Source organism: Phaenicophaeus curvirostris, chromosome 2, assembly GCF_032191515.1.
Source record: "Phaenicophaeus curvirostris isolate KB17595 chromosome 2, BPBGC_Pcur_1.0, whole genome shotgun sequence".
Classification (NCBI taxonomy): domain Eukaryota; kingdom Metazoa; phylum Chordata; class Aves; order Cuculiformes; family Cuculidae; genus Phaenicophaeus; species Phaenicophaeus curvirostris.
In genome coordinates this window covers 80,415,510-80,434,106 of record NC_091393.1, presented here as the reverse complement: position 1 = coordinate 80,434,106, position 18,597 = coordinate 80,415,510, and the positions used below count along the sequence as shown (strand labels likewise).

The 18,597-nt window shown below is 41.3% G+C and overlaps 1 protein-coding gene across 1 annotated transcript in view; it reads right to left on the bottom strand.

Annotated features, from left to right (window-relative positions):
- SRBD1 (S1 RNA binding domain 1) overlaps positions 1-6,778 on the bottom strand; it is a 125,951-nt gene extending 119,173 nt beyond the window's left edge. The window contains exons 1-3 of the mRNA XM_069852636.1: positions 6,677-6,778; positions 5,435-5,545; positions 722-912 (exon numbers count right to left, since the gene is read on the bottom strand). The gene's annotated coding sequence lies outside the window, so the exon portion shown is untranslated. The remainder of the gene's footprint in view (positions 1-721; positions 913-5,434; positions 5,546-6,676) is intronic.
- Between the last annotated feature and the right edge of the window lie 11,819 nt (positions 6,779-18,597).

Sequence of the window (18,597 nt, the reverse complement as noted above, 5' to 3'; positions counted from 1 at the left end):
CTGCACTTCAGTTAATCCACTATGGAATTTTTAACAATGGTTGGGTCCATGAATTTCAATAATCATATTTGACAGTTTTAGCCAGAGAATTTTAGGTACCCTCAAATATTACCTGCAAAAAAAAATATTAAAAAAAACAAACAAAAAAACAAAAACAACAAGCAAACAAGAAATAATAAAGCTTTTCTATAACTATAAGATTCATAAACAGATTTTATGTGGCACAATTTCACCATTCTTCACATTCTATTCTCCAACTCTTTGCACCTTGACCTCTGATCCAGCCTTACCACTGCAATGTGAGCCTTAGAAGCCCCATGTTTGCATATACAAACTGGATGAGCACTTTGCAAAGTGCCATTTAACTCAAGGGCAAAATGCTCTTTGATCCAACATCATTTTGGCCTCCGCTCAAGCACTAGAGGCAGAACTATTGTTATAAATGGCTCTCAGCAAGTTTTGCTTGTAAAGCAGTACCAGAATTCAAGCGACAATTCTCAGCACCACAGCGGAAGGAAGACTATTGAGGCCCACATCAAATAGCACCAGCAATTAGCTTGCTTGCAAAATGCCTTCTTGCAGCAGTCATCATGGTGAGTAACAAGGTCAGCATTTTGGTGCTATTAACACTGACTGAAATCCCATTATGTGACTGGTTAGAAGACAATGCCTACCACAGGAAAACAGAATTCTCCACAGAACACAGAAAATAATCACTCACCTTATTAGCTTCCCAGGCACCTTATCACTGTCAGTTCTGAGACACCTGCAACTTCACCCAGCCACTCTGCTTCTCTGTTTTCCTTCGGTTGTTATGCTTGAGCAGTCATTAGCGTAGTCCTGAATTAATTACTATTTTCCCCCACTACCTCAGAGGCATGCAAATGTTTCCAGTTTATATTGTACTTTAATCTGTGAACTAGAGGAAAAAAACCAAACCATTATTCATGATTCAAGATTTCCAGAATTAGCTAACATCTGAGCCAGATGGAACTCTGATCACTTTTCTGCAGGCACTGTGATCAATTCTACACGGTTACATCCCACAGTTCTCTGTTTTCAAACTAGATGTTTAGCTTACAATATCATTATCAGTCATGCTTTTTCAGCTAATCCAACTAGGTGGGCGTTTTTAGTATTCCAGGAAATTTTGGAAGCCAGCAATCAGTTCCCAAACATTCTTGCCACCTTCTTTATAGTTATATAAAGAAATTTTATTAGCAAGAAAGAAAAAGCCAACATGCATGTCCTCTCAGCTGATGTCAGCATTCCCCTACGCAGCACTGCTCTCTACATTTCCTTGCCATTTTGGACACTCTGCATATCACCATTTCAGTTTTGCAACTTACCCAAAAGCTCAGATAAAAGGAAAGCCTCATCTGGAAGGTCTTTTTTTGCTAATATTTCCCTCTCACCTCAAGCAGTAATGGGCAGGGTCTCAAATTATGTTAACATTTGTACTGTTACAGTGAGTAAGATTACAGCAAGAGTACATCTAATTCTGTAAAGTTAATTGTATTTCCTGCTATCCAACATTAGCGATTGATTTACTCTTCATATCAGTATAAGAGATGAACCCTTGTTTTATGAAACCGAGCATTTTCCACATTCGTAATGAACAGATTAGTATTTCTCCTACATGTGTAAGTCCAAATCAACACACTGCATGAAGCAGAATTACCATATAGCAAATTAAAAATTGACATAGGAAAGCACGAAACAGAGTAGAAAGTGATATGTAATAACACTAAGTCTTTACGGGTCATTTCAAGGTATTTTTTTATTCTTCTGTTTTCTTGAATTTTCCATTTAAAAATTATCATCTTGTAAGTGTTGTTGCAGAAAGCTGGAGAAGCATCAAACACATTTGATCTAGAATATAAAAGATTATAAGATTAACACACAATCTGTTCTCTTTCCCACTCCTCAATATTGTGTCAGTTCTTACAAGTATATATTGAGCTGGGACTGGCCTCAGATACATAAACTCCAACTTTAACTATACTATTAATCTACTAAGTTTTCTTGAGAAAGGTAGTAACTTTGTTCCTAAAGGCTTTTGTACCTGCACTGCAATTAATTTGAACTTAGGCAAGATGTTAAAGCACAAAACTTATTTCAGCATACCTCTCCATGAACAGACAAGCCATGGTCAGAAGCCAAAATACAGTTCTACAGCTCAAAACAAAAGTCTAATAACAAAAAGCATCTGTGAGATGATTACGAAACACAGGGTACCACAAAGGAAAAAAAAAAAAAAAAATCACAGTATTTCACTGTGCAGTGGGATCAATTCATAAACACCTCCACTTCCAATAACGTACACACCAAACTAACTACTTCATATTTGCAGAAATACAATCTTAAAGTTGCTACATATATTCTTTTTGTTTACAAAGAATAATTTTTTTTTTTTATTTCAATCCACAAAAGTACTTCTGATTTGATTCTAAGTTGCCAGACAGCTGTCTGCTAAATTTTCCTCCTGAGCTGCCTGCGCTAGGGTGTGCTAATACCTACAGTTGATGACTAACAAAAACAGTCCTCCTATGATTCACTGCAGAGGGGGAGGCAGGGAAACAGAATAAAAAGCAACGAGTCTAAATGCCACTAACAATGATGAATAACTATTGCAAATTTTTTTTAAAAAAACACTTACAAACAGTCCCTGAAGTGAAGCAGGAAGACATAAGAAAGAGAAACACAGTGATGCTCGGCATGGGCAATGTATAATGTAGATGCATGGGCATTCTGCATCTATAAACGCAATCAAATAAGCTATTGCCTGCTCTGTGCTCCACTTCTATAAAGATACGGACCCCCATGTCTCCTGCCTCAAGCATTGAGGAAGCTTGGAAGGGCTTTATTTACCCTCCCACAGCATGCTGGAATCAAGGTGGTGTGAAGCTCTCCACTCGTCTCCTATTACATTTTCCACATAGACTGTCTCAGTGGCAAAACTGCCCTTCCTTCTTCCTTCTCTGTCACCTCCAGGTAACCATACTCAAAGTGAGAGCGAATTCCGACCCTGAGGAAAGAAATTATAGTTTGCATAGATCTGTGTCCTCTTCCCAAATCCAGAGAAGTCCAATAGTTGCAGAAGAGCTAATTACAAAGCTGAAAAATTAAGGGTAAGCAATTTATACTAGAGTCAGGTAAGAGTAAACTTTTACTTCCCTCCCTATGTCTCTGTTCAGCATTGCTATACCTTATCACAGGTGCTCACAGTGTTAGGCCTGTCCTGTACTTATCACCTGAAGGAAGCAAACATGCAGTATCTAGTGATGCACACAAGTTATTCAACCACAACATCCAGGATTACACTGGCTTGCCAATTGGCATATTGAATTCCTACAAGCTTTGTCCTAGTAGCTTTCCTCATATCTGAGGCCAGCAAACACCCAAGTAATATTTGCCGACATATTTTTTTTTTTTATGTACATTGTCAGAAACTTAGCTTTAATTTTAAAAAAATGGGGGTTTTTTGAGAAAAAGTTCTTAACAATCACCTCACCAATAATATTTTACTACCACGCCAGGCAACACAAGCTAGGCACCGGGAACTTTGGCCTTGCTTACATACTTAAGCTCCCAGCTCCTGTTTCATTTCAGATCTGTCCATGTATGATGTCTTGCTTCTATAAGATAGGCTGAAACCTCAACCCTGAACCTTCACCCTTGACTCTTAACCCTCTGTTCAAGAGAAAACTCTTCCACTTTCCATCCCCCAAATGACAGCAGGCAGTATGAAACATTTGAAACACTCAAATTCTCCTTGCTTCACACACCCAGTTCTCCAGTTACAGCATGTTCTTCAAAAGTACTTCCCACTTAAAAATAAAAGAGGACTTTGCAGAGCTATTATATTGTCCAGCAAAGAAGAGCTGAAGCTGTTTAAATCACTAGTATTGTAGATAAATATCAAGGCCTACCGTCCAAGTAGTTTGGCATCAGCTTTGTTGCCAGTTCTTTTGTTCCCACCACTTCTCTGTATTCAATGTAGAGCTCACAATGCATGCAAGCTATCCTGATAGCTGTAAATAGCACAATTCTCCCTGCCTGTCAGGTACTCATTCAAATAAGGCTAGTGTAGTTTGGTGTCAGGCCATGCCAGGAATAAAGAAGAATGACAGGCTAGCTCTTATACTTTACTGTACAGAATCTGTATAAGGGTATGCACAAAACACACAGCAAGGAAGTAATCATTCCTCCGTTCTGTCTCCCTAAATAGGAGTTCTAGGTTGCATGTAGAATACAAGCAGACTGAAGCTTTAAAAGGCCTTATTATGTTAAAGACCAATTCAAGTCACGTTCAGAGACTGATATTCTCTTCAGCCTCCCTATTCATGCAAAGATACAACTCAAAATTTCATCATATGTGAATACAGGTGGCACTATTCACAGGAAGAAAAGCTTAATAACAGTCTAAAAGCAATTAGATGAAAAAACCCTCCTCTCCCTCAAAAATGCCAGCACTATCATCACAAGGCCAAGTTTTGAAGCCCAAACATTACAGCAACAATCCTCAGCATCAGAAATTGCTCCAGTAACCCTAATAGACTCTGATATCTTCTACAGGGCACCTCAGAAAAAAATCATATTTAACAGTTTGAAGTTCTAGAAAAGATTATACTTCTATAGGATGATCAAAGGAATGACATTATGGCAAATTTAAATGTCATAACCTTGTTATATTAAGTCACATAAATCCCTCATAACTAGGGAAATACAGTTCTTACAACTCAATCAAATAGATTCTTCTACCTGAAGGTACAGGATTTGAGGAGGAAAAAAAAAAACCAAACATCCACAACGCAACGAAAAACCAACACCACCACACACATGTGGAAATTAATTTCATTTCACTGACTGCAAAAAAAACACTCTCTAGCAGAAAAAGACACAGAAATTTCTAAAACTTTTTTCCAGTTAATCTAAAGCAATGCGCTCCTTCCGGAAAGAAATCTGTTTATGCAGGAAACTCCTCAAACTTTGCTCTGCAGCCTCTGCTTTTCTAGCACGAATAAAATAGCAAGGATACCAGAACTTTGCCTTTTAGCTTCTTCTTAAATCACCCAGTGCTAGCCAAAAGACAGCTTATAATAACACCAAGCATACGGGGTGCTAAAAAGCACTACAAATCCCACACGACAAGCGGATTTCAGACCATTATCAGTAGCAGCAGAATGGCACACTTCAATAATTATATGTAGGCTCTCAACAGTTTCATTTTGCTTTCCATTTTCCAATACGTCCATTGTATGCTAGAATAACATCTTAAGAAGAAACCTAAGTGTGAGCGCACTGTCAGCAGCAAAGGGGAAAAATGCTATGCAGACTGATGGTAGGAACTTGTATGGAAATTTTTCTGTCACTCCAGATTATTATGACCTGTAACAACTAAGTTGCACTCCAAAATACAAATCCAACTTACTGTAATCCTCTCGAGGTTAAAACCTTGGAAAACTCCCAGACACTTTTGCTCAGAGAAGCTGATGCAGTAGATTTCCAAGGACTTTTCTTGCACAAAGCCAGTCAGGAGTGCCTGAGAAAGGAGTTAGAGACACAAATCAGGAGACTCCACTGCTACCTGGAAAATTACAGTCAAAGAAATGGAGACATACAAGGTACACACACACATCCAAGCAGTCTCCAACACTAATCAGAAAGGAAGAAGACTAGTAGAAGTACCACTAAAAAGGCAAACCACTAACATTATGCCCTTAGAAACCGCACTCTCCTCCAAGCCTGCTCCTACAACTACTGGTCCCACTGGGGAAAAGGAAGACCCTGTGTTCTGCAGCAGCCTATCAATGAATCACACAAAGCGTGCACAGGAAGGTGGAGAAACAAACACTTCCAATGCATTTTTATAATCCACTCATCTCAAACAACCTATGAAGGCAGACATTATCCAAAACCAGGGGGATACGGCTCCCAATTCATTGACAGGCTGCTACATCACATGCAGCTACTCCTTTCCCCCAACTCAGCAAACTAGCCATACGGTAACACTGTCATCCAGCTTAATTTAATGGGTTGTGTTCCATTCTGAGGGATAGGGAGGATGCACATCTGTTCCACATGGCAACAGCCACAGTGCAGTCCATTACATTAGTACCGCTCCTTCCTTTCAGAGTCTGGCAAGCATAAGGGGAGCTAAGACTGAAGTGCTGTTTGTTGCTTGGTGACTTGCCACCACCCAAATCACTGCTTTTTGGTCCAGAAGCATGGCCAAGCCTTAAATACACTTCATCTACTGCCAAGTCGTATTCCTCCCCCAGATGACATCCCACTTCCCTCAGATCATACGACAGAATTCTAGAAGAAGGACTAATTGAGCTAACTTTCACATACACGCCCCGTGCCTGGGAAGGACATCAGTTCCCAGGCAGAACCGCAGGAAGAAGCCACCTCGCCAGCCTTTCCCTGTCCCCGGAGAAGGCGGGGGGACACGGCACAAACCCCGGGAAAGGCGGGGCGGGGCGAAAGAAGACCAGGTAAATCCTTTCCCCCCCGGGCTGGTGGCAAAGCACGGAAAAGAAAGGGAGGCCCAGGAAGACAATGGCTCTTTGCACCTAAACAACGGAGACAACGGGAAGGCCCTCGCTTGCCGGCGCCGGGGGACCCGGAGTGCCCGCCCAGACCCGCGGATGGGGGCTTCCCCGCACGTTACCCCCTACCGCCGGCTGCCGCGTTTGAAAGGGCCGCCAGGGCAACCATGGCGGAGCCGCCCGCCCGACGCGCCGCGGGGAGGAGCAGGAAGCGACGCCCGCGCGCCGCCACAGGAAGCCTCCGTCGGCCAGGCCACGCCCACCGCCTGCCCCGGCGCGCTCCCATTGGCCCGAGCAGCGGCCCGGCCACGCCTATCGCAGCGGCCCCGCCACGTCCGCCGTAGGCCCCGCCCAGATACCCGGCCACGCCTATTCATTTGCAGAACGTCGGCCTCTAGACCACGCCCCGTTTCGCCTCGGCCCCGCCCCCGCGCCCGTCGCCCCTAGGCCCTGCCCACCGCCCCGCCCCGCGGCTGCTGCTGGGAACCGCGAGGCTTCCGAGCTTTGAGGAAAAGCAGCGACTGCTGCGCCGCCAGGCGGCGCTGGACTCGGAGGGAGCCGGGCTCGGAGTGGGGGGCGCCGGGGTCGAGGTCGGGGTTGGGTTCGGGGCAGGGGCCAGTACCTTTGCCTGCGCCTCCGCAGGTGCTTCTGCATTTTGCCTCGGGCTCTGCCTGCGCCAGAGGATGAGGACGAGGCTGAGGTAATTAGAATCATAGAATCATAGAATCATAGAATAACCAGGTTGGAAGAGACCCACCGGATCATCGAGTTCAACCATTCCTATCAAACACTAAACCATGCCCCTCAGCGCCTCGTCCACCCGTGCCTTAAACACCTCCAGGGAAGGTGACTCAACCACCTCCCTGGGCAGCCTGTTCCAGTGCCCAGTGACCCTTTCTGTAAAGAATTGTTCCTAACATCCAGCTCCCCTGGCGGAGCTTGAGGCACTTAATGCCTTCTTTGCAGTCTTTAATAGTAAGGAAAATTATTCCCCAAGAGCTAGAGGAGCAGAACAAAAACCAAACATGGTCCAAGAGGAGGTTTTTAGAGACTTGCTTGGCCAATTAGGCAGTCACAAGTCTATGGAACTGAATGGGATCCACCTGAGGGTTTTGAGGGAGCTGGCGGATGTGCTTGCCAAACCCCTTTCCATCATCTTCCAGCAGTCCTGGCTGACTGGGGAAGTTCTGCTGGTCTGGAGGCTGGCTGATGTTATACCCAATTACAAGAAGGGTTTCAGGGAGGATCCAGGCTTGTCAGTCTGACCTCAGTGCCAGGGAAGGTCATGGAACAGGTGATCAGGAGTGCTGTCATACAGCACATGCAAGAGAACTGGCAACTCCTCTGTACTTGGCACTGGTGAGATTGCACCTCGAATGCTGTGTTCAGTTCTGGGCCCCTCACCACAAGAAGGATGTTGAGGCTCTGAAGCGAGTCCAGAGAAGAGCAACAAAGCTGGTGAGGGGGCTGGAGAACAGGCCTTATGAGGAACGGCTGAGAGAGCTGGGGCTGTTTACCCTGAAGAAGAGGAGGCTGAGGGGAGATCTCATTGCTCTCTACAACTACCTGAAAGGAGGTTGTGGAGAGGAGGGAGCTGGCATCTTCTCCCAAGTGACAGGGGAGAGGACAAGAGAGAATGGCCTCAAGCTCCACCAGGGGAGGTTCAGGCTTGACATCAGGAAAAATTGTTTCACAGAAAGGGTCATTGGGCACTGGAACAGGCTTCCCAGTGAGGTGGTTGAGTCACCTTCCCTGGAGATGTTTAAAAGATGGGTGGATGAGGTGCTGAGGGGCATGGTTTAGTGATTGATAGGAATGATTGGACTTGATGATCCAGTCAGTCCTTTCCAACCTAGTGATTCTATGATTCTATCCCTGGAGGTATTTAAAAGACAGGTAGATGAAGTGCTCAGGGATGTGATTTAGTAGTGGACAGGTATGGTTGGACTCAATGATCTCCAAGGTCTTTTCCAACCAAACGGTTCTATGATTCTAAGGTGTGAGGACCGTGGGGCCATTATCCCTGCATCTGCCTCAGTGTGAAAGGATTGGCCAGCTTTCACTTAAGCTCATGACAAAGAGAAGAGATGCAAAATGTCTAGGCTCAATTCTTGGTTGATGGGAGTTTCTAAAAACATTTTCACTGCTTTTGCTAGCCAAAAAAAAAAGTGGGCTTAGTTATTTTTCATGGGATATTACAAAGCAGAAATCATTTTGTGAAGCTGAACTACTGTATCAAAGGTGACCTCGGAGGATACAGAAGTAAATGCATGCCCTTTCTCTCAGCCCTCTGAGTAGATATGAACATGTAGATTAGAGTGTACTTAGAGTGTTCATGTTCCTTTACCTATGCAGATGAGAACTTGCATCATTTTTCCTTATAACTATACATATTTGCACTCTAGTGCTGGAAAAATATGTCTATGCATCAGCAACCTATCTTAAAGTTTCATATAAAGTTATGCTTCCCTGCAATCTCTGTGACTATTTTTTCTTCTGTATCTACTAAGTTAACACTCAGCAAGGATCCTGTAAAGTCCATCTCATGCGTGAAGTCTAATGGCTGCTGGTTTCTGGAGCCATTGGTAGAATAGTGGAACAAGTAGGCTGTTATATTAAAGCTGCCTTTTGAGCTTCCATTACCCTAAAAGGTCTTCTGCTTTGTATCATAAATATTTGTAACTTGTGGTCATAACTACCAGCCAACTGTCCTCCAGCCTTGGAACGGCAATATCTTAAATGTAACTAAGGTGTAATAAACTGAAATAATTCATAATTTTTCAACTTCACTTCACAATAAATGTGTATTTAATGGGCTGGAATTACTTTAAACACAATAACATTCAATGCAGTCTCTCTCTTTCCGTGAAGTTTACCTGACCTCTATAGCTTTCAAGGGGCCCTGGCAATACTTGTCCTGATGCATGGGGTTGTATCTCTGGTGCCAAATCTTCAGCCAACATAAACTGTCACAGCTTTGTGACTTAAATAGAGCCTGTGATTTACACAAGCTGAGGATCTGACTTACAGACTTCAATAGGCCTGTTCACAAATCTGAAGGTAATCAAGTATGTGTTTACAGGCTCAGAGCTGATTCGCTTTTGTTCTAGTAAGAGCTGAGCAAAGGGTAGTTTGGTCAAATACTGGGGAAACAGGCATTCCTAAGACTGAGATGCTGTCATTTTACCAGCTAATGTTATACATATAAAATCATGTTAGAAACTCAGATGGTTTTTCAGCTGAAACATTGTCATTTATAATAGGTAAGATTCGGGCTTGTTTTAAATTTCACATCAGATACTGCTAATGTGAAAACAACCTTTAAATATAGGAACTCAAGGCACTATATAACTAAGGACAAAAAAAATTATGACTATGAATACCTTTAAAAATCATATTTAAATACTTGATCTGAGTATATTTTGTAATACTTACAGTGCAACTTTGTGTAGAATATAAAAATACTGCCTGTGTCATCTACCTCCTTTGATGCACTGCATTAAAATTCCTGTGTCTAAGTACATATCATGGAGTCAACTTTATTTCTCTTCTATTAATAGTTTGAAATTAGGTCATCATGCTTACAAGGATAGACTAAGCCTGTACAATTAATTTTAAAGAAAGTACCTATACAAAAATGTTTGGTTTTTTTCCTCATGCTCACATACAATGGCACTGTTCCTTATCTATGATCACTAATTTTACTCTCTGTTCTTTCATATGTAATCTATGATGGGAAGGTTTTTTTAGATTTGTTTATAGTGACCCCTGCTGCAAAAGATTAAGACTGACATTTCTCTAAATCTTTAAAAAGGCATTTACCCAGTTATTTCAGAGTTCAGTTCAAAAGAACTAACCAGCTGTAAATTCAAGCTAAGTATATAGAATCTGAAACTCTGGAATCATTTGCAATAAAATTAGTTCAATCATATGAAGCTTTCTTTTCTCTCTATCTGGGATTTACTTTCGAGTGCAAGGCTATATAGTTACAAAGTGAAAAAGCTTTTTATGTCCCAGATGCAATGCTTGTTCTTTGTGTTATTGTTGTTTGATAAGGGCTAAATTTGACACCAATAAATCATTGTCTGAACTGCTGCATGTTAATGTTTTTAGAGCTCCATTCAGGAAAGCGCATGCTTACATTTATCTCTATTCAGGACAGCATAATAGTAAAAAAGCAGATTAAAGCATAGGACTAAGTTTAAATACAGATTACCCCTCTGGTTTCAGAAGGACTTAAGCATCAGTCTATTCCAGTATTGCCCTCAATAGAATGCTTTCTCAGGCTTGAGCTTAAAAATTCTCTAGCATGAAGTAAGGGCATATGCTCTTTTACAAGCAAAAATCCACCTATGCTCTGCACCGGCTGAAAGCTGTGTAGCCATAGCTAGTGCAGCACTTACTTAACCTGAACAAATGGGCCCTGCTAATAGAGAGTATATGAGCTGCAGCTTTATGCTGTAATAACTTCTCAGGAGTCTGCAGGCTGGAGAAAATAAGCATATACTTGCTTGCAGAAGACAGTCTAAGTGATACCACTGTAAAATCTCTCATCTATATATTTGCATAAATGTTATCATACAAGTGTATGTGCCTGATATGCTTTTTTAAAGCTGTGTTTAAAGACTATTATTTAGGCTGTAAAGGCAAGCCAAAAGCCACACTTGGAACTCCTTGTGTAATCTTTATACTGCCCTTTGTGCAAATATTTACTGATGAAGGAAGACATCCCACAAAAAATTGTGAGATGGTCATGGTGAAAAAAACACAAGAAGGAAGAATTAAAATCTGGCAAGGAACCTGGATTGCCCCTTTCCCCACGACTGAGTCCTTCAGGTTGCATTCTCAGTAGCATTCTCATATGTCTGAGCACAACTTCGTAAGTCTGATAAAAAGGTAAAAGCTAAACTGAGTGCAGTTATCCTATAATACTAGTGGAGACTGAATCCTTGATCTTTTCCACAGTAGCCATAGTTCAGTATAAAACCAGTCAAATTTGCCATTTTAGAGTAGGATAACGGATTATGGATCCTAACAGTGGTCAGTGGATCAGCGCAGCTCCAATCTTTTCTCTTTCTCTGGGAGCTGGAAAATTGATGCTACCTGAAAGGTCAAGAAGGGAGGTGAGCCAGTGAGCAATATGCTGGCACTTCCTCTCTTCTCCTTGAACACTGGAGGAAATCCAGTCCTTTGCAGTGCCCCCAAAAGTTTGCCATTGGGGCAGGTGCTGGATTACTTATGATGTGAGGGTGCAACCTGGTTCTTGGCCACAACACAGGAATGCGCTGAGGATCATATGGTCTGTACTCGGACTTCATAAAGAATGTAATCCGTACTCTTGTTTCCTACCCCAGCACTTTGGCAGCTCATTAGTTAGCTTCTTCCGCAGCCATTACTGCTACTTTGGTGATGGTGTGAGCTGAACCATGAGATGTTCATGTGTTTTGTTATCATCTTGGCAGACTGACAAAAATTTCCTTAGGAGTGCAACTGGGAAAAGAGAACTGGTGATTTTTGAGAGTCCACTTTTCAACAAAAGGTGACAGTGTGCAATGGCATAAGGTATAATATGTACATAGAGGAGGCTAGAAAGACAGGAGAACTCTGCTGGTGCCCTTAGCTTGTCAGACACTGGAAAGCTCCCATCCAGAAGTAAGATAACTGCATGAACCTAAGCTAATGACCACTGCTGAGAGACAGGGTATGTTAGTTTGGGCATCATGCCACATTAATATGACTGTGTCTTCCAGATGTAAGCTATCTTGCGTCTGGGCAGCTCAGAGCATGAGCAGAGCTTGCTTGTAGGCACCTGCCTGCATGATCTTGCAGAAGAAAAAAAAGCTGTAATTTCCCAATTAATTAGCCAAGGCTTTTTGCAAACAATGCAGTCATAAAAGCATCTGCCAAAAAAAAGGCCCTCGTTCAAAACCTCCTCAATTTCTCTTTGTTTACAAGACCTAGTAGAACATGTCCAGTGTTAAGTCTGCTATTTATCTTGCCATTATATTCTCAAAGTGTTTTTGTAATCCCTGTCTGCTTTTGTTTTCTTCTGTTTCTTCCTGCCTTATATTTATATTGAAAGGTCTCTGAGAAAGAGACCATCTCACTGCCTGTGTTTGTACAAGCATGGAGTGTATCTTTGTCTGTGCCTCTGACTCTTACACACTGTTTCGTGCCTAGCAGTGATATGGGCGATCTGTGTTAAATAGCCGGTCAATTTGGGACTGACAGAAATGTCAGTCAGCAGAAGCAGAGATCTGTCAGGAAGTAGTTTGAACTGTGTTCATATTTTCTACTTGCCAGCTGGACAAAGCACAAATATTTTTATTTTGTATGGTGGTGAGCACTTGAAAATGGAAGCTCCGTGTCACTGTGACTTTCGCACTACTGCAAGCTCCTCACTTCGGTCACATAGTTAGACCACACCTTTAGCCTATGCCCTGCCTATCCAGAATGCTAATGTGATCTCCACCATTGCAGACTTCGAATGCTCCACAGTATTCACAGTATTTATCATGATACCTTCTCAAACTATGGGTCCTCTGTGCTCAGATCCTAAGTTCCGCTTAGAAGACTACACTGCAGCCAACTTTCTTAGCCCAACACCAATTGAATCCGCTGGCCATTGCTGTGTAATTGCTCTGTGCATGCTTACAGCAGCTCTTCTTTGTGTGTGGATGATGGAGGGTGCATGGTCAATATGATATAGTGCCTCTGTGTATGTATAGAATGAAATACCTATTGTCAGAGCATTCTCTCTAGAAGAGATTCTGAACTGTTCTAGAAAGCACTGGTATTTATTCTGACAGCCTGGTTGTTTCCCTGCTGTGATGGATGAAAGCACAGACAAATTATGTGTTTTGTGCAGAGGTAGAGAACTGTATCCTGCATCTTCAAAATCCATTGTTATTCCATACATGATCCATTAACTGTACAGCTGCAGAAAAGAAGATAGTGTAGCTCTCTCCCAACTGATCCAACAACAGTTTTGTGGAATTACTCATGAAGCTCTATTACATGATAACATGTCCAGTCTACATATGTAAGAGAATAGAAAAAGAACTAAGTTTTGGAAGGAAGGTAAGAGGTACCAAAGGATGTTTAGACTGAAGTGTAGGGGTTTAGACTGAAGTTCCTGGGTTACTGCATGTATGTGTTTCAAAAGATAAGGTCCCTTCAGAATCAGAAGCAAATGGTGGCTTAGGAATTGCTAGAAAGCAATTCTGCTTCTGTAAGTGTCAGTTCTTATATCTGTAAATATGTATGCTCAAGATTATAGTAAACTTTTTTCCAGGCTGCAGTAGTTTTTGGAGGAATCAGAACTGAAGTATTTCACTCGAAGTTAGTCCACTGAACTAGAAACACCCATTATTTATGTACTATTATCTAAATAAAAGCATTTATTCCCTTTATTTTACCCCGTATATATAAATATATATATATATTTGCCTATCAGTTCTCTGCATATGGGACTAGTTTGCCTCAGAGGCAAATCAGTCTCCAGTTTCCTCTGCTGACTCTGCAGAAGCACCCAGGTCAGGACATTCAACAGCCACGAAGCCATGTGTCTTGTTACAGAGGGACTGAATCCATCACTTCTGAAAACAGGAGATGATGTTGCCAAGTTGAGAGACCTCAAAATGCGGCCATTATTCCTGTCTGTTTGAATAGCAGTTTAAGTGCTTACAAAGTGATCAGATGCTTTCAGCAAGCTATGAATAGGGCTTCGATCTAAGGAACTTTAATGTGAATCTCAATTTCCTTCTCAGCTACAGATGTCCTGTGTGACCTTTGATGAAAGACTCTTTCTGTGCCTTGGTTCCTCATTAAAGGTTGTTTACTAATAACATTCCCTAAAATGGTCTGTGAAGATAAATAATGACCGTGATAAACTCAGGTATTAGCATATAAAGGGGCTGCACAAGAATCTTAGATTTTAGTAACTGTAAATTGTACAGAAAAATTCTTGCCAGAAAAATTTCTACCAGTCCCAGTCAGTGCATGGACAGTAGCACTATCAGATATTTGCCATGTTCCCTACTGGTTTGCTACTTACTGACACAACAGTTTATGCAAGCATACTTGCATACAGTTCTAACAAAGCAATCTGTGGATAATTTTGAAATAAGAAAGTTTGTATATAGTATACAAATAATCAGAGAATGTCTTGTCTTTCACAGTCATCACTTTCTCTCTTTCTCTGTCTTTGAAAGCAAGATGATTCTTTAAAATTCAAAAGACTTTGAGGTTTTATGCACGTAGCATGTGTACAACTGTAAAGATGAAAATAATAGTCATGTAAGGGCTTTATCATCTGCCTGAAATTCTACCGTCTTCAGCAGAGCTGCAGATGGAGATGGATTATCCTGATCCTGGGTGAAAGCTGAGAAAGTTGCAGCTCTTCACTGCAGGAAGAAATGCATTTTCCTTTCAGAGCCAGCCCATCTGGGACTGGTGACTGCTGCCAACAGCTAAGCCATAGCATGGCCTTCCCCAGGGTGAAGTTAGAGTTTGCTTTCTGGTTGTGGTTGTAACATGTGTCAGCATTTTTAATGGCATGGCAGTCTGCAGTTTTGTTAAAAATACTTGGAAAATGGTTCTGTTAGTTGTCCTAGTGACCATTCCTTTAAATAATTGCAGTTGGTCTTGCAGACTCAGTTGCAATATCTGTTCAGTTCAAAGTGCGTACAGTATTTTGTAACCAGGACAACATTTTGGAAGTAACATAAAGGTATATAATGCCTCTTCTTTGCTACATTTAAAGAGATGTTATTAGGTTAAAGAAACAGTGATCCAGCAACCTCAGGTTAATAGTACTAGCAGGCCTAGAAAGTGGGCAGTTTGATTGCTTGTATCCGTCTCTGTTATCCTGCAGCATCACAGGCCATTCATTCTCTGACACAAAGTTCCAAAAATTCCAGTGAAAGGAGAATGTTGACACATAAAACTTGGTTGCTATTTCTGTAAAATAACTGTTACAGTAACTAACTATATATAGCCAGAAGTAATTGCTTCTGTAAATAAAATACCAGTGAACACGTTACAAGATTAAAGAGAAACTCTGAGCTTCTATCACAGCTATTTGCCAACTTCCACCCATATATACACGACAACTTTGCAGTCATAGCTCTGTAATGCCACAAGACTTAATTTAGGATATCCGTGGCATATTACACTTCCTCACATTTCTAAGTGAAGTGTTCTTCCATTACCTGCTTAGTTCTGATTTTAGCTGGCCGCTTCACCTTTCATTGGTGAAGAAAAATGCAGTCATTTTCCTGAATATCCTGCAATGCAGTCCTTTGTTATTCTTACTTTATAGTTAGGATTTATAAATGCATAATAAATACTTCAGGTGACCATGAGGATGTGGATGTATTATTTAAAGAACATTATTGTGAAACTCCTACTTTTTAAAGAAGTCTCTTTAAAATGTCAGTTACAGGTAGTAAGATAAGTTGCTAGATCAGAAGTGATGTATCTTATTAAATGTGATCAATCTTTGAGAGAGAAGATGATATTAAATAGCTTGAATACCATGCTGCTAGAAGAAGAGACACTGGTTAAATGCCTTTGAAGGTAGATTTACAGTGTTATGAGTTATTACCTTAAATTGTAGAGGTTTTGCTTACAACTTCTGATAAAACTAGAAAGGTTTATCATCCTTTATATCTTTCATTGGTCGGGATTTAACAAGTTCACATGGGAGAAGTACAGAGGGCACCCATGTAAGTGTTTGAAAGTTCCCTATTTTTTCTTCGTTATTTGTCAGCATTTAGATGAAGCTGGTTTTTGGAAAGAATACAAGTGTATTCCTACAAAATCAGTTTCAGCCAAAAATTCTTCTGAGCTTGTTGTACTCTCTGTTTGTGTGATTTGGTCCTTATTGTTGTTTCTATTAATATTATCATAAAATCTGGGAGCTGCTGTGATGAAGCAGGATGCTACCAGGCTGTAGGTAGAAGAAATGCAGGCTGGTATTTTGTGCATTTGTAGGTATCACAGTAAAGAGTTTTCAATCTGAAGCCCAGTGGGCAGGTGGGCACATGTCTCCAGGGAGCTCCTAGGCACAGGGGTGGCACAGGAAAAGCACTTCTGTACTTGAATTAAAAAGTAAGAAAGGAGTTTTGCCTGCTTCTAAGAGTCAGTGATTTGAGAAGTGTATTGACATCTTGTCAGGAAGGAGCCATTGTAGGCAGAGTGGGGCTGGGCTGCGTGGGAACCTGAAAGTGAAAATCAACAGCATGAGTTTATGTGAACAGGAATGAATAAGAGCAACCACTGTGTTGTTTTAGGCAAAAACTTATACAAATCTGTACAATGTTCTGAATGAACAGGAGTGATGCATGAATACATGTGTCATAACCAAAAAGCAGGCTGATACTCCATTGTATCTTGGACAGGCTGTGATTGAAGATTTTACTGCCAAAAAATCAGCAAGGCAAACTCAAGGTAATTCAGAGTAGAAGATGACACCTGTGTTATTAGACCTGACAGCAGTGTGACAAGAAAGCAGGTAACAAGAAAGATTCACTATGGCAAACAAAATCATATTAACTTGTTTGCTTTGTCTCTTTGTATTTGAATACGTTTGCAGCAATTTCAAATCAGCTCCCCCAAAAATACAGATATTTGCATTCTCAACTTTCTGTCAAACAAAGTGACATCAGGTAACAACCCATACTTTGGCAGTGTTGCTTCAGTAACAACAGTAATGAATGCTGTTGATGGTCAATAACTCAGTGTCATAACAGTACTGCAGTCATAAATACACACAATACCAAAGAGTACTCCCATTACTCCTCCCTCACCCTCTTCCCTGTGACCCCCCTTTACTGCTCTGTGTCTTTTCTTTCTTCCTGTCTTTCCTCTCTGAGAGGCACAGTGAGATAACGCAGGGCTGTTCCAGTGAAGAACAGAAAAGAATAGGGAAATAAGGTGCCTGAATTTCCTGTCCCTATAGTTCTGGAAGTCTGGAAGATGAGCGTGTCCCTGTGTCAGCCCAGGCTGCATGCCAATGTATCAGCCTATACTGCATGCAGGCAGGCTTTGTCTAAAAAGCCCATTAGAGTGAGTAGTTAATTGGAAAGAAAGAGCCCAATGGCCCTAAAATTTCATAGCCTGTGTCCTGAAGATTTTGTAGTGTCTCAATATTTGGTAGGTTCACAATATAATTTTGTATTAGTATAATAAATATCCAAATGCTGTTGGGCTCAGACTCTGATACTTTATATGCAGAAACATTATTTTAGCACCACTTTTCATCCTTCCAAGGAAAGTTGTGTGTTCAAGCTACTAGTTTACTACCAACTGCTTAAATTTATACTTACTGGATGGTAGGCAGTGCAGATCAGGAAGTGCTGTGTCAGGGATATTTTGTCTAGCAAAAATTTATTTCATATATGTGATTGCTGGCTTCATATAGAAAGGCTATCATAGGAATCTGAAGTGTTAGTGTAAGTATATGTACTTTCACTCATAGATCAGCCAGAAACTCTTCCGAGTTTATTGTTCTCCCAGTTTGTGTGATTGGAGTGTTGTATGCAGATTTTGGCAGATGTGATGAAGATCTGGCATAAATGATGAGTATGATCAGTCTCCTGTGTGTACCTAGATAGGTCTTTTCTACCCCGTCTGAGAAGCCCTGCTCTATAAAGTGTCTCTGTGAAAAAAAAGGTTAACTGGAACGCTGAAAGAGAAACACAGAGATACAAGTACCAATGCTTGGCCCATTAAAGGAGGTATTTGTGAGTGAGTTTCCTGGAGACTCTGGAAAGGCCCTCCATGGAATTAAATAAATTTTGGGTTGGCCTCCTAAGAGAGCTTGTGGAAGCTGTCTTGTAAAGCAGAAGGATATGGGCAGGTATGGGAGCAGCTGTTTGAAGGAAAAATCTAGAAAACGTTACTATCCAGTACAATTCCCAAGAACATTTGACTTTAATCATGTAGTATAAGTCAAACCTCTCTTGAGGATGGAGCATTTGTGCCTTTCCATTGGAGTAACTTCACTTTTCCAGCGGGGTAACTCATTGCTGCTTGGTCT